The 16803-nt window shown below is 41.3% G+C and overlaps 1 protein-coding gene across 13 annotated transcripts in view; it reads right to left on the bottom strand.

The window, feature by feature from the left end:
- The window catches only part of TMEM200A (transmembrane protein 200A), a 66504-nt gene that overhangs the window by 4493 nt on the left and 45208 nt on the right, over positions 1 to 16803 (bottom strand). For 3 of the 13 annotated variants that reach the window (XM_065588583.1, XM_042848161.2, XM_024113610.3), the window contains one exon: positions 2002 to 2080. The exons of 7 other annotated variants lie outside the window; for them this stretch is intronic. The gene's annotated coding sequence lies outside the window, so the exon portion shown is untranslated. Of the gene's footprint in view, positions 1 to 2001; positions 2081 to 15433; positions 15576 to 16803 lie in introns of those variants that run through there. 3 more of the 13 variants (XM_065588586.1, XM_065588584.1, XM_065588587.1) reach the window with 3 other exon arrangements.

The following is a 16803-nucleotide window of genomic DNA, read 5'->3' as shown; positions in this document are numbered from 1 at the left end:
AGTTTTTCCTGAGATTTAATCTAAATTATGGTTGTTTTTAAATATAAGAGGGCAGATTCTGCCCTTGGACTCATGCATACAACACCCTTTGGCTTAAATATGTGCACATCTAAGGACAGAACTGGCCCAATATAATAACAGTCAACATTACCACGACATGAATAGTGAGCAGGTAGAACTGTTTGAGAATGGGAGCAAGGTGGGAGCACTTCTCCAGAAGAAATGTGTCCAGTGTTCATTATTAATTGTTCAGACATTGCTTAGTGAGTGGAGAGACATCCTAAGCTACCTAACTGCTTCATTGCTATTAAGGAATAGATAGCTTCCGTGAAAAGTCTCTGAGTTTTGCCTGAGTAAAGATTGCTAACTTGGGTACACAGAGTACTTTATGAATTTTGGAGAACTTTTGACACAATCAGATGTCAAAAGTTTTTTGAATAAAACTTCAGTAGGAATTAGATACCTAAGTCTCTTGGGGCTGGTCCGCACTAACCCCCCAGTTCCAACTAAGATACGCAACTTCAGCTACGTGAATAACGTAGCTGAAGTCAAAGTACCTTAGTTCGAACTACAAGGTACTTACCACGGGTCCACACGCGGCAGGCAGGCTCCCCCGTCGACTCCGCATACTCCTCTCGCAGAGCAGGAGTACCGGTGTCGAAGGCGAGCACTTCCGGGATCGATTTATCGCGTCTAGACAAGACATGATAACTTGATCCCAGAAGATCAATTGCTTACCATCGAACCCCGGAGGTAAGTATAGACGTACCCTTAGACTCCTTTGAAAATTCCTGCGCCTGTAATTAAACTGGAGATGCATTTCAGTGCTATTTTGGTAACTTCAATGTGTTACTGCCATGTGGTCTCTTGCATGCTTCAGAAAGGATACATTCTAAAAATATGTGTCATTTTAAAAACTCCAGAATGGAGAGTAAAAATAACTGAGTATTTAAGGTTCAGATTTTTTTTTTTTTTTAAAGATAAATGAAAACAAAATTTGCCCATACACATATGTGCTTACGAGGTTTGTGCCAAAACACAATCAAACATCAAGATGACTCTTCTCAATTTTTGTAAAACATTGTTTTGGATTCCAGACAAAAATAAACAGGACCTAGTCTGTGGAAAATGTTTTCTTTTGTTAGGGTTCAATTTAAACGTAATCAGGGCTGGTGCAATAGAGCATTACAATTTGGGGGGTGGCGACCGCAGTGGTATTTCGGCGGCGGGACTTTCCGCTGCCTCTGTGGGGGACGGCATTTCTGGGCGGGACCTTCTGCCGCCTAGGGGGGCAGAAAAGCGGCAACACTCTTGAACGTAATTAGTTTTTCTATAAAGTAAATGAAGAGAAGCATGCCATAACTGTACTAATATTGACAGATAGAACTAACCTCAGCATGTTAGCCTATTATCCTTCTCCAGGTCCTAGACATTTAGAATGGGATTTTTTTAAAATACATAAACTCAGGAGCACAAGTCCCCCATTTCCTTTGGGCACACAGTCATTACGTGCTTCTGAAAATCCCACATTTAAATGTCCCCAGTTTTGTAGAAAAAGCTTCCCATTTGCAGACTTCACAAAGGTTGCAGAAGAAAAGCATCTACTATTCATTATTAATTGTTCAGCAATAGCTTAGCTGATGGAGAGAAAGAGAGACATTCTAAGTACCTGATTCCTTATATTCTTTAAAGACAGATTACTCCCTCTCCCTCTGGGAAAACCTGTAGTAGGAGGGGGCTGCTGGACTGGAAAAGTCTTTTTGCCTGAGTAACAGTTGAAAACAAAGTCTACATTCCCTTATCTTTCCTATTTCCTGACCTCACTCTCACTGTAGAATTATTTCTAAATTCATTGCCAGAAAAATCTCTCTCCCCCTGCCTTCCCCCCTCCCGTTCCCTCCTCCACCACCAGGTTTATAAAGCAAATAAGGTGCAGGTCTGGCAAAGATTTAAGCTTCACCTTGGTGCTAACAGAAATGGCTAGATGCTGATCTCACTTACCTCCCTGTAAATCTGGAGTAACTGCACAGAAATCAATGTAATCACTATGGACTTAGATTGGCAGGAGATCAAAACCTGTCTTTATAAGAAAGGATAGCAATTAAACCTTACATAGCAATGCTCCAATACATTGCATCTTTGTTTATGGCACAATGTTTTATTTACTTATTAGAATGAAATGCATTTTAACATTAGGAAGCTTTTTACAAACTATATTATATTAATGTTAAAGAGGAAATACAGATAACTCCAGTGTATCTCTATATTCAGTTTGACTGAAAAGAAATCTCTGAATGCACACATCTGAACAAGCAAATCTTAAGAGATTTTGACTCAGAGCTGAAGTGGAGTATGTTAAAAGTTTCAATTCAATCTGTTATTTTGGTGGCATTCTGAGTGACATTACAGCCCTGCTATAAAATGGATCAGATAATGATTCAATGGATCAGAAGGAGAAAGAGAGGGGCAGATTTATATTAATTATTATTAATCATTTGTATTACCATAGCACCTTGGAGCCCCAGGCCTAGCTCAGGGACCCATTGTGCTAGGTGTTGTACAAACACGGAACAAAAAGATGGCCTCTGTTCCAAGGAGTTTACAATCTAAGTATCAGACAGCAGGTGGATTAAGACAGAGGAGTACAAGGAAACAATGAGACAATACTGTTTAGTCAGTGGTCGCAGCACACTTTTGGCCTAATTCATTTTATAAAACATAACATGTTCATCCTGCTGGTGCAAAAGCACCAGTCACCATCCAGCTTTTAAAGAACAAAGATTTTTTTTAAACTTCTGACCTTCCAACTCGTAGTTGTACTAGTTTTCATGCAACAAAAATGTCAGCTCCAAAGACAGTTTAGTGATTCAGCCAGGAAAGAGAGAATGCCCCAGATTCCCTCTCTATTAAGGCCATTTTGCATTGTGCTACTGCTGCAGGAAGGAACTCAAATGTGAAATTGCAGAACTGTATTCTGTAACCTCTCATTTAAATCAGCTTCTATACCAGATGACTGGAGGATGGCTAATGTGACCCAATTTTTTAAAAGGGCTCCAGAGGTGATCCCAGCAATTACAGGCCCGTAAGCCTAACTTCAGTACCAGGCAAACTGGTTGAAACTATAATAAAGAACAATATTGTCAGACATATAGATGAACATAATTTGTTGAGGAAGAGTCAACATAGTTTTAGTAAAGAGAAATCATGTCTCACCAATCTACTAGAATTCTTTGAGGGGGTCAACAAGCATGTGGACAAAGGGGATCCAGTGGATATAGTGTACTTAGATTTTCAGAAAGCCTTTGACAAGGTCCCTCACCAAAGGCTCTTACACAAAGTAAGCTGCCACCGGATAAGAGGGAAGGTGCTGTCATGGATTGGTAACTGGTTAAAAGATAGGAAACAAAAGGGTAGGTATAAATGGTCAGTTTTCAGAATGGAGAGAGGTAAATAGTGGTGTCCCCCACGGGTCTGTTCTGGGACCAGTCCTATTCAACATATTCATAAATGATCTGGAAAAAGGAGTAAACAGTGAGGTGGCAAAATTTGCAGATGATACAAAATTACTAAAGATAGTTAAGATCCAGGCAGAGTGCGAAAAGTTAGGGAAAGGATCTCTCAAAACTGGGTGACTGGGCAGCAAAATGGCAGATGAAATTGAATGTTGATAAATGCAAAGTAAGGCACATTGGGAAAGCATAATCCCAACTATACATATAAAATGATGGGGTCTAAATTAGCTGTTCCCACTCAAGAAAGATCTTGGAATCATTTTGGATAATTCTTGAAAACATCCACTCAATGTGCAGCAGCAGTCAAAAAAGCGAACAGAATGCTGGGAATAATTAATATAAATTAATATAACTATAAATCCATGGTAACGTCCACATCTTGCATACTGTGTGCAGATGTAGTCACCCCATCTCAAAAAAGATATATTGGAATTGGAAAAGGTTCAGAAAAGGTCAACAACAATTATTAGAGGTATGGAACGGCTTCCGTATGAGGAGAGATTAATAAGACTGGGACTTTTCAGCTTGGAAAAGAGACGGTTAAGGGGAGATATGATTGAGGTCTATAAAATCATGACGGGTGTAGAGAAAGTAGATAAGGAAGTGTTGTTTACTACTTCTCATAACTCAAGAACTAGGGATCACAAAATTAAATTAATAGGCAGCAGGTTTAAAACAAATAAAAGGAAGTATTTCGTCACACAATGCACAGTCAACCTGTGGAACTCCTTACCAGGGGATGTTGTAAAGGCCAAGATCATAACAGGGCTCAAAAAAGAACTAGATAAATTCATAGAGGATAGGTCCATCAATGGCTATTAGCCAGGATGGGCAGGAATGGTGTCCCTAGCCTCTGTTTGCCATAAGCTGGGAATGGGCGGGTGGGGATGAATCACTTGATGATTACCTGTTCTGTTCATTCCCTCTGGGGCACCTGGTATTGGCCACTGTCGGAAGACAGGATTCTGGGCTAGATGGACTTTTGGTCTGACCCAGTAGGATCATTCTTATGTTCTTTTGTGTTCCTAAAATTAGCCTAGTCAACCACAGGGGGATCACTCCAATTTGGCAGGAATCTACAAGGGCACAGAGCTGGTGTAGTAGCTCCTGCACCCTACTCTGTCTGCTGACAGCAAGGGAGCACGGCCAGAGCTTCTCTGTCCCCAGTAATCTCTGGAGTCTGTATCAGCCCCTCAGAGCCTGTAACAATGTATGCCGGGCCCTTTAAGGTAGGCTTATGGCTCAGCACAATTCTGTTCCTCTGGCAAGGCTTCATAGAGATGTTGCCCAAAAATGTTGAATGGGAGTTATGGTGTACTTCATAGAGAGGAAGAAAGGAAGACCTGGTGAGTAGCAGCTACTGATGCGTCTCTCCAGTGAGGAGGATGACTGGAGACTGGGTAGGGCCTGAAGAGAGCAGCCTGGGATGGACAGTGGGAAGAAGCCTGAGAAGGGCTGAGGATGAGACCTAGAGGCATGCAGGGCAGTAAGGACCCTAGGGAGAATAAGTTGTCCATTTGGTGGTAAGACCCAGAACAGTGAGCCCTGCATCAAAGGATGAAGGATTAAACATGTCTAGACAATACTTCGTCCTGCCATGAGTGCAGGGGACTGGACTAGATGACCTCTTCAGGTCCCTTCCGTTCTACGAGCTAGGTGAAGGAAATAGCTTGGGGTAAAAATAGTAGTATGGGTTTGGAACCTGGATTTGTACCTGCTTCTTGTATAGCGTTCCCAGGCTGGGGTTTCCAGAGAGGCTGGGAGGAATTCTCCCCTTTCACTTCCCTGCATCAAGTATGGGGGAAAAGTTGCTCAGACACTTGAGGGAGGGCTGTGGCTCAGAAAAGAACCAGAGAGAGAAAGAGAGAGAACGAACAGCTTGGAGAAGCCAGTTTGTTGTGGTCTGCCATTGGATGTTTGTTTACCCCAGAAGGGGTGGAGTTCTTCTAACTTAGTCAGATGGCTAAATTAAACTACCCACAGGCTACTGGGGAAACTGAGGTAGCAATTGCACCCAATGATGGGTAAGTAAGCCCCAGCTATATGGCTATGGGCAGCCAGTGTAATTTAGTGCAGGGAAAACAGAATCACAAGAGTGCATATCCCAGTCCCTTCTGATTTGTATTGTGCACTCTTCAGCCATAGCTCAGGATCTGGGCAAATTAACAGTCATGTAGGTGATTATTTCCATGATGCCAGCAAAGCATGAAGGGTTTTATTCCTGCAACAGTTGCTTAACAACTAATTAATTATAGGCTAAGCTTTCATCGAGGCCCTGCCAATATTTTAACAAGAGGCTCTGTCATAGAGTGAATGGCCCCTTTCAGAGGAATTGGGGTTGAGTGCCCCAGTGACTGATAAAACCTGATGGGCTTCCTGAAGGTTAAGAGAAACACACTAGAAGCAAGTACAAAATGCTTCCAATGGGTATAATTGAGCCAGGGTACTTTGTGACACAATATAAAGTAAAATACCAAGCAGAATCTGCAGTTGGAGACGGTGATTCCCAAAACCCAAGGAAAGCCTGGGAAGGGCTGAAAAGCTGTGCCCAGCATGGAAATGTGAAGACAGGACCTCAGGGGAAGGGAATGTGCCAAGTGAGAGACTGGGGCAGGGGCAGCTTTATTTTGAGTTTATTTTATGCTAATAAACCAGTCCCCAGGAAGGTCTTGTTTATTAACAGCTTCCCAAACAATGTATAGCAAGCCCTTCCCTTCCATCAGTAACAAAACACCTGTTCTGAGATGAATTCCAGGTATAAAACCCACCTGCCTCTCCATCTTTGTTTGTTTTATAAAACACGTTTCTATTCTAAGGTGCTGTACTATACCAGCTGAGTTCATGTCTTGTTGACAGACTAGCTTCTAACGGGGCAACAGCCTGAATGCATTATGTTTAGTCACAGTGATAGCTTGATAATAAAAAGTTGAGAACAGTAATCCTTCTAGAACTGTGCATAATGAACTTTTCTACCTTAAGAGGAGACTATACACACACACACACACACACACACAAATATACATACACACACACACAAATATACATACACACTGCTATGTGAGGATATAGTCTATGTCACAGAACAGAGACAAGAAGCAAGACAAGAAGAGTGAGAAAATAAAAATGGCAAGAAATTCTATGGTATGTGAGAAAAGGCTGCTTTACAAGGGGGCATAATAATAAAGCAGTTGTATTGTTTGAAAAGGAAAGAAGAATAAAAATGGCATGTGCGTACAGGAAAATAAATCCAATGGGGTTAGAATTTCTTGTGCTTGCTTATAATTGATTGAATTTCCAGTTTATTTGAGAGCTGGCTGTGTAATTTCTTCTATTTACTTTGGTTTAGCTTAAGTAAGGTACTACCAAGTATGAGTAAAGTGGCAGAATCTGGCTCTAAGCCATTTCAGCTTTTATTTTATGTAAAGTCATTGTTTACAGCTATTTGTCCAAATATATGTATTGAATATACCAGTTCATTCATAGTTATCAGTCCTAATTTCTAGGAATTAGAAAAAAGTCCATGGCAAATTGAACCTCTAGATGAAACACGTACAGTATTTTTCATCTTTTATGTCATACACTATATCTGCTTGTGATACAATTGAAAGAAAATCTGTGTGTTGAAAACTTTAGGAGCTCATTTTAATTTAAACTGCGTAGGTGAAGGATGTGGGTTTGTACATATTTATACGCATTTGACTTTGTTCTGCTTTTGTCTTCTAGAGATTGAGAAATATGGGTAAAGAGCTTCTTCTAGAATTAGAAAAAGGATACTGGAAGATTATTCCATAGCTCAGCATCTCTAAACCTAAAATCCCAAATATACAAAAAACTAATGGGAATTTAGATCGATGCTTACATGATACAGATGAGAGTGGAGATTAGACATCAACCATGTCATGAAATAAATATTTCAAAGGATTCTGACATTTCTGAGGTGTAGCATGTGGTGGTGCAGAATAGAAGGCTTACTCTCTGTGGTATAAAGCAAAGAAGAGGTTTGTATGACTTGGCATATGAGATTGGATATGAAATCAGTGCATGGTTAAACACTCTGGGGCTCAGAGTGCCAGAAGTTGGATGAATGCAGTTTTCCCCCTAAAACTAAACAAAGAACAATGCCCAAAACACTCAGAAATAAATTTAGTTTATAAATATTGGGCTTATTTACTTGATCCCTTAATCCTTGTCCCATTCACTTCTGTACACTGACCCAACATTAAACAAATAAGGAGGTGTATTTAAGCCACAAATGTTTGTGGAGCATCTAAACTAGTATTTAGAGACATACTAGCTAACAACAGTTAACTGGCAATCTTTTAACTTGAGTTAAAATGAGCAAAAACTCTAGTCTAGACACAACATGTCCTTGTCTACACTGTATGCTAAATTAATCGTGTTAATTAACGTTCTAACAAAATGTAATTTCCCACTGCATACATACTCAGTGAGTGGCAGACAGAATAACAGACACAAAATTTGCTCGTGAAGAGATCCAAAGAGAGGGTTAAGGAATGTATACTGACAGATGTGAAATCAATGTCTGCATAAACTGTGTGGTGCCTTTAGGGTGACCAGATGTCCCGATAAAATCGGGACCGTCCCGATTTTGAGCTGTTTGTCCCGCTTCCCGACCGATCTCTGGTCGGGACGCAATTTTTGTCCCAATATTTTGTGCCAGCTTTTTTTTTTTTTTTTTTTTTTCTTTCTTTCTTTTTTCTTTCTTTCTTTTTTTTTTTTTTTGCTCTTGACCGGCCAGCAGCACTCTGCTTCCCCCGCCCCCAGTGTCCTGATATTTTCTTCACCTCATCTGGTCACCCTAGGTGCCTTAGAAGACCTTTCCTTTTTGAGAGGCAGACTTTTAATGAAGGACAAATCAGTATTAGTAAAGAATAGAAAATGCATTGTTTGAAAAAAATATTCCGTTTGCTAAATTACATTGGCACGAACAGTTGAATTCTGTTTGTGATATCTTAAAGAATATGAAGAAATCATTATAAAATGTATGGTAAAGCTATATAGTGCTTTCAATTTCAGTAAGTATTAAATTAGTGTGAACTAGCTAAACGTCCACATGAGGGCATCATTAGAACTTCTAATCATTTACACTTATACTCACTTTGTTGACAGGTAGCCAGAAGTTATGAAAGCTAAGATACCAAAAGCAATTTAGCAAGGTTGTTGTAGCCATGTTGGTCCCAAAATATCAGACACACAAGGTGGGTAAGATAGTATCTTTTTCTTGCACCAACTTCTGCTGGTGAAAGAGACATGCTTTCAAGCTACACAGTCAGCCTTTGCTCCCACCTCCTATCCCTTACCTACTTTGCCATGGAGCACCCAGGGTTCCCTTGCACTCCCTGAGACTTAACTCGCTGTCCACTATGCACTCAATACTAAATTTCAAATACCTTTTTCTCACTCCAGCTCTGTCCTGGAGTGTAGCCACTCTGAAGCAAGGCAAAGTTGTTGTTGCTTGGTTGTGCAACTATAAATCAGTATACTTCTGCTCCGCTATTTGTGGAAAATGTATCACACCACATTCAAAATTAGTACCAGTTGTACCAGTCACTACTGCTACAGACAGGTTTCCTGCTAAAGAGTTTGTAGAACTGTAGGCTACCAGGCCTGAGAAAAAATGAGAATGTCCCTAATATGTCAAGAACAATAAATAGAATACTGGCTAAAGAATTGAGGCACCAGTTATAGACCTAATAATGGATGTGTCTCAGGTCCTGTATTTAGTTGAAAATGGAAGCTCTTCATTCAGAGTCTAAGGCTAGGTCTACACTACCCGCCTGAATCGGCGGGTAGAAATCGACCTCTCGGGGATCGATTTATCGCGTCCCGTTGGGACGCGACAATCGATCCCCAAATCGACGTTCTTATTCCACCAGCGGAGGTGGGAGTAAGCGCCGTCGACAGAAAGCCGCAGAAGTCGATTTTGCCGCCGTCCTCACAGTGGGGTAAGTCGGCTGCGATACATCGAATTCAGCTACGCTAGTCACGTAGCTGAATTTGCGTATCTTAAATCGACTCCCCCCTGTAGTGTAGATGTACCCTAATTTATGAGAAGCATAAAACCAGATGCATTATGTGGTTTGTGGACAGGACCTCAACCTGGCTCAGAACAGATGTTGGGATTGATCGGCAGGACATAAAGCTTTCATTTAGTTATGGGTCACTTGCTATGTCAGATTTTATTAATGCACATCATAGGTTAAAATATATTCACAGTTACACATGCAAAGTTCTTTTTGAAGCTATTAGGGGACCCACTTCTACTTGTAGGTAGAATCTGGCCCTATGTTATTAATAAGCTACCTTATCTTGCTCCTGAATCTGACTGCTCTCAGTTACAAAGATGTACATCAATTAATTTCATCAATGGGAAATGCCCCTTATTTACACCAATTTGGTGTAAAGATCAGAATCAGTTACCTAAAATATAGGTAACTCATTTGTGTTGAAATTAGAAATGAAAATGAATGCAAACTTAAAACCATTCACGAAATCTTATTAAAAGCTGGTGATTTGGATTGTGATACTTGTATAAGCAACCCAGAGATTATATCAATAAGAAGTTAAAAGGCCACATGAAAGAATCTAGAGTTATGTTTTTCCAGTTACTGTAAAATTTATAATATGTTTCTTCCTTTAGGGTCTCTTTAGACCATCACAGAGGATCGCTGGTATTAGACAGCTTTCTATCTCTAAATCGTTAACCCAATTTCTTCATACATTGCTCAAGAGAAAAGAAGGTCAATAAATCTGCCTCTGCCAACTACAAAGCACCAGCAGATGAGTGTGGGTTTTTTCTTTTCTAAGAAAATGCTCCTGGATTGTCAGCTGTGTGTGGGAATGCTGAGTGAAGAAGGTGGGAGAAATATATGGGGAGGAAGATAGCTATAATAGATTGAAGCAGTAGGTATCTACCAACATTCAGATGACCACAGCGGGTACATCTACATTGCAATAAAACACTTGCAGCTGGCCCGTGTCAGCTGACTTGGGCTCATGGAGCTCAGGCTGTGGGGCTATAAAATTGAATTGTGGCCTTTAATGCTCAGGCTGGGATCTCAGAGCCCAGCTCCAGCCCGAATACCTTTGCTGCAATTTTATAGGCCTGCAGCCTGACATGGGCCAGCAGCAGGTGTTTTATTGCAGTGTAGATATATACAGAGCTACTTACCTTTCAGTTTACAGTTGGGGGAGGGGTGGTCATGATATATATACACACTACCAATTATGTTTTTTTAAAATAGCATCCTAGGGATGCTATGCTAAAAGTAGACTATTCAGACAGCTCATGTGACAAGTGAAAACAAAATGAATACTCAAATATATTTAAGGGTATTCATTAGTATTTAACATTTTGTATGGCACCTTTCTCAAATATCTATTTTATTTGTATTGCAGTAGTGTTTAGAGGCTCTCAATCGACGATCAGAGTCCCATTGTGACAAGCACTGTTCAAACATACAATGAAGAGGCAGTTGCTACTCCAAAGAGCTTACAGTTTTAAGTATAAGACAAGAGACAGCAGATGGATACAACAAACAGATGGCGGAGCACTAGGTAACAGTGAGACCATTATGATTAGTGTAATAAGCAGCAGTCACAGTATGCCAGTTGCCTAAACATTGTCAAGTATTTTTTAGGCATCCTGTCATAGGTGTGTTTTAAAAAGAGATGTAAAGAAAGCTCATTCACCTCCTCTATAGTGGCCTTGTGGATTTTGACATTGTAGAAGCAGTGGCATGGGAAAAATTGTAAAGGTGCTTATTGGAAATTTTGACAAATGTGCTATCAAGGATGGCACTGCAGATATGATTTGCAGGTTGATACTACGTATGTGAGAGGCCATGAAGGGCCATAAAAGAGAAAACAGGTTAGTCTGTGCTTGTTAAAGGCAATCAATGTACTGCAGCAAAAACCACCACCAATGTCACAGTTCAGTAGGCTAGCTAAGGAAGTAAGTGGATGAAAAATTGTTTTGTTTTAAAATGTGCACAGGAATTAGCAGCTCAAATACCAGGAGGGTGAAAGTTCCATCCAAAATGAACAAAAGCCTGACACTGAGATAATGGATGACAGAGATGCAAGTGCTAAGGACCACACAGAGTGAACATAGAGGGCAGAAGGCAGAGATGAACCAGATCAGGGAACTATGTGCAAAGGGCCTGGAATGTTACCCTGAATTCATAACTTAACCAGTGCAGATGACTAAATAAGAGAGTAACATGGAGGAGAGAAAAGAGGCAATGGAAAAAAAAAATCAAATGAACCACATGATTCTGTATCTACTGCAAATGAGAAATCTATGAGACAGAAAGACCACTGAGTTACAATTGAGACCAACTGAGTTACAGGTGAATCAAAGCAGGCACCATGGTTTTAACTGTGAGAACTGTTGGACTGCATGACTGAATGAACTCTGTAGGGTCTGGGCTATGGGAATTAGACATATATAACACAGTCAGGACTGCTTACTGACCTGGGAGCTGGTCAGACCCTGGTGGTTCATTTTGAGGATTGGATTCTACAGAACTAAAGCCAACTGGAAATATCCCTCCTTCTTTTCTACCCCTTTACTCCTTCCAGTCACAGACACCCTTTACTTCACACTTTTGTCTTTGATTGGTAGTAAGGGGTCCACCACCTTCTGCATGCTGCCTAACAGTACCCCTCCCTGGTGTGCTTGATGCATGCTTCCCACCTTTTTCATGTGGTCACTAGGTAGGGCCACTCTCCTGAAACATCATGGTTTTCAAGGAGGCCAAGAAGCTGCCCTTAGCAACCACATCGGGCCTGCTACAGAGCTCATAGAAGTCAATGGAAAGGCTCCATATTGACTCCATAGATGCTAGATTAGGGTCATAGTCAACAAGTGAGAGAAATAAGCTGTACAGGCAGGAGATCTCCATAAGTCTCTGGCATCTAGGTAGGGTAGCACCTGGAAAAAGAGGCTGGGCTGTGTGGCTAGCATCAGCCTAGGTATACCTGACTCTTGTGGTCCTGGGCTGATGACTGAGGGCTTTGCTGTAAACCAGATGTATCCTAATTGAGAGGCTGGGTTCTGCTTCCTATACAAGAGCCTTTTAAATAGCCATGAATTTCAGAAATATTTAACAAATGGAATCTACACGTCTTTACAGCTGAGTTGATCTGTGATTAAAAGCGCAGGTCAGAATCAATGATACTCCCAAGAGTTGTGCTTTGGGGCTTGGGTTAATACTAGAAGATTAACCTCAAAATAGAAAGACCCAACTATGGAAAACAGTAGTGGGACCTAGAAAAAAAAGATTTCTTCCCTAGTCCTAGTTATTAAAAAATAGAGTCCCAAGCTGCCATTAGTGACAGCTCATTTCTTTGTTGATCCTTTTCCTCTTTTCATCCTGACTTTCCACTTTTTTGAGGACTTGTTGTCAATTCTAGGTGGGAAGCATAGATACTCCTAATAGTGTGAAGCTACTTAAAACTGTGCTTGGAAACGTTCACAGGGAAAACCTGGCTACATTATACATTTAATTGTCTTGGTATGATAGGATGTGAGCGGGGTGGGTAAGGTGCTGCTAGAATGCAACAGCACTTGCATGCCACCCTGCCAACCCGGCTCAGAGGGAACACTGCAGGTACCTAGCAACAGGCCGGCACCAATGCCGCACCTGCTGGCCTCTCAGCAAGAGTGCTCCACTGCATGTTGCCATGACAGCAAAAGCACAAGAACCAGTTAATCACAGCTGGGCAGCCTCACCGCAGAAGCACAGATTTAGAACTCCCAATATCTGTTGTACACCTATTTTTGCAGATTTATAAATCCATAAATATGGCAAAAACCAAGCTAACAGCACAAGTGTCCAGTTCTACAGTGTGCTTCTGAGCGTGCTCCTAAAACACTGGAACTTAGACAGGTCTCCACAGCTGCAGAAACAAGACAATTGATTGGATGATTTAGCCTGCCATGGAGCCACTGGGACAAATTCACAGGTGACTAACTTAGTCTGGAAGGAATTACACCCTCTTCCACCATGACCACCTCCAATCTACAAAAGGATTTTTTTACAAAAAAAATTCCCACTCTCACTAGAACCATTTCAGCTCTACCAGGGTCAGTAACAGTGGGAACACTAGTGTAAATTACAGAAAGCCTAGCTGGTAAGCCTGGACCATGATATCCCCTAAACTCCCTTGCAGTACCCCTAGAGAATGCAAACCCACCCAGAAGCCAACAGCCCTGACAACCCTCTGAACTAGCCCACAGAGCTGGCCAGAAGCAGAGATTAGAGCATGCTGTCTCATCCTAGCTCCCCGGCTCATAATCCATTCCCAAAGCGCCACTCCAGGTGGTGTAGCTCCCTACTACTGCCCAACACTACTCCACTATTGCTGTCATTGCTCCTTAGTACACACCACGTCTGTGCTTGACTAAAGTCATCTGGTCCTAATTGCGTCACATAATATAGAATGTTTTGTGCTGTAAAACATATTGCTATAAAACATGCAAGCAGTGCAATTCAACCAAGTTAACCTGGCTGTTGGAACCTTAATTTTTGCATTTTCTGACACTTGGGAATTAGCTGTGCAGTTGATCATTGCATCAACATTGATTTTTGTGTTTAATAACATATATTTTGGCTTGGTAAGATGTTCTGATGAACTTGCTTTAATTGTGCTTGCCCTGGCCTTATGCTAGTATGTACTTCATTGCTTAATCCATGCCTGCTCCAATTTTCTCCACTGCAGGCTACAGCTATCCTTCTCCACTGCTTTAGTACTTATACCATCCCCGCCTTTGAATAATTGATTCCTCACTGTCTTACTGTAAGCCCCAAAAGACAACTCCCACCTTTTCATGCTCTCTGTATGTGTATATATCTCCCCTCAATATATGTTCCATTCTATGCACCCGAAGAAGTGGGCTGTAGCCCACGAAAGCTTATGCTCAAATAAATTTGTTAGTCTCTAAGGTGCCAAAAGTACTCCTGCCCTTTTCTTTATTGAATCAATTATTTCAAAAACCTATTACTTTAAAAAAGAATGTGGGCAATAAAAAGAACCTGGAGAGAGGGCAGGCAGAACAGAGTAGGTGTAGAAGGGAAGAGAATTATAGTTTAATTTGTGCGTGAAAGGTGAGCTGGGGCAGGGAGGTACTTTTCAGCATGGTTTGGTTCATCTATATTGTTATACCTGCCTCCTCCCTTAGCCAGCACACATGGTATAGGGAAACTGCAGTTTTTAAGGACCTTTATTTCTCTGACACAGTAACTAGGTTACATCATAGCAATGCCAATGTTGAGGACTAATGTTAGCTGGGATCAATGACAAGCATTTCTTTACTCTGTTGAAACTGATGGTCAGCAAGGGATGTTGCTTCAAGTAGAGAACTCCTGACTCACATGTCCTATGGGTAAAATAATAAAGACCCCAATATACCAGTACATAGTTTTAGACAGTGCTACAGTAAAGTGATGATCCTGGATATCAGTAATATAAATATATTTAACCCTGGGTCTATGCTGGCAGGAATACGATTTATCTGTAGAACATAGAACACTTTACCAAGGCGGCCATCCCCATTCTGTAGATGGAGTAACTGCCTCCCCCCCCCCACACACACAGGGTAAAATTTTAGAAAGTGTCTAAATTCCATTTTCAAAAGTGACTTAGGCTCCTAGGTCTCTTAGCACTTTTGGAAAATATTATCCTTAGGTTCTGAACCAGCAAATATTTATGCATGTGCTTAACTTTAAGCATGTGAATAGTCACATTGACAATTAGATCTCCCCTCACTCCTTCCTTTTTCCTATCTAATAATATGGTTATGGTTCCTTCTCACTGGCATGCAATAACCTCCCCAGCTCCCTATTTACCCATAAGCCACTAATAGGCTTTGGCTGTTCCCCATCCTCCCTGCTAACCTTTTCCCTCCTCATTCCTCTGCTGTCCACATCCACCAACTTCTTAAGGAATCTCTTTTTAGGCCCAGTGTTTGTGGCAGCCTCTCTGCTGGTGAATCCAGATCTTCCAGGGTGTGGATTATGTAGACACATTCTGTATGGTCTATTAGGATTTGTAAATGAAAAAAGGAAGGAAAACCATTAAAAAAAAAAAAAAGAAGAAGAACAAGCCATACTGTCAGTAGTCCTAATCTGTTTATATGGTGACTCTTTTTTCTATTTTAGGATATAATCTTTGGCATTTTTCACTCTTTATATCAGCATTCCAATCTGTTTGTCTCTATAAACTGCAAACAGAAACAGAAAATGTTTTTTTGACTCCCACTGCTAAAAAACATAATTCATGAGTAAGGCTGCGAGTCTGTCACGGAGGTCACGGAAGTCCTGGATTCTGTGACTTTCTGGGACCTCCGTGACTTCCGCAGCTGCACCGTCCGCTGCTGGGGTGGCCCCGGGGCCAGGTGCATCGGCTGCTGCTTGGACGGCCCTGGACAGCTGGCCCTAGGGCCACCCGAGCAGCAGCCAGTGCAGCTGGCCCTGGGGCCCGCTGGAGCACCAGCTGTCCTGCCCCAGAGCAGCCCCGGAACCCGTTGGCGCAGCAGGCGGCCAGGGACCGTGAGCTCCTGCCATCAGAGCCCTGGGGCCCCAGGAGCAGCTAAGATTTAGTCATGGGTATTTTTAGTATAAGTCATGGACAGGTCACGGGCCATGAATTGTTGTTTATTGCCCGTGACCTGTCCATGACTTTTACTAAAAATACCCGTGACTAAATCTTAGCCTTATTCATGATAGATTCTTTTAAAGTCTAATTGGATTAATATGGCAATAATATTTTTTTCTTAGTTAAAAATTATCTCAGAGAAAGGTTAGCAAAATTACTACTGAAGATTTATCTGCCTGTTGCTGAGGGAGCCTTTCTGATTACAAAATGCCTTTAATCTCTCTCTTTTAAAACAGATTCTGCAGTTCAGAATCCACTTTAAATCCCAAGAACTCTCTTCCTACTAAATTTTGTAGGGAGAGGAAGAATGTATCATAAATCCCACTGCAAAAGAAAGATATCGATCTGTCTGTCTAATAGCATAGTGACATACTGTGCAATGGCAAGAATTCCTTCTAAACTCTGCTGGCTGAATATTAACCAGATTTAGCATCAATACTGTTACGCTGCTTAGAAGTGAGGATGCTCATATGTGTATCATGTAAAACCATATTATAAGTCCAAAGGGATGACAAGTTACTCAGTGATAGTTAACAACTTTCCATCAGCATCTCAAGGGTTGACATATTAAACAGATCACTGAGTATAGGTCAAGTTTAAATTCTGCCTG

This window comes from Chrysemys picta, chromosome 3 (assembly GCF_011386835.1).
Source record: "Chrysemys picta bellii isolate R12L10 chromosome 3, ASM1138683v2, whole genome shotgun sequence".
Taxonomy (NCBI): Eukaryota; Metazoa; Chordata; order Testudines; family Emydidae; genus Chrysemys; species Chrysemys picta.
The sequence above is the reverse complement of the archived record's forward strand: the minus strand, read 5'-3'. Positions and strand labels throughout refer to the sequence as shown.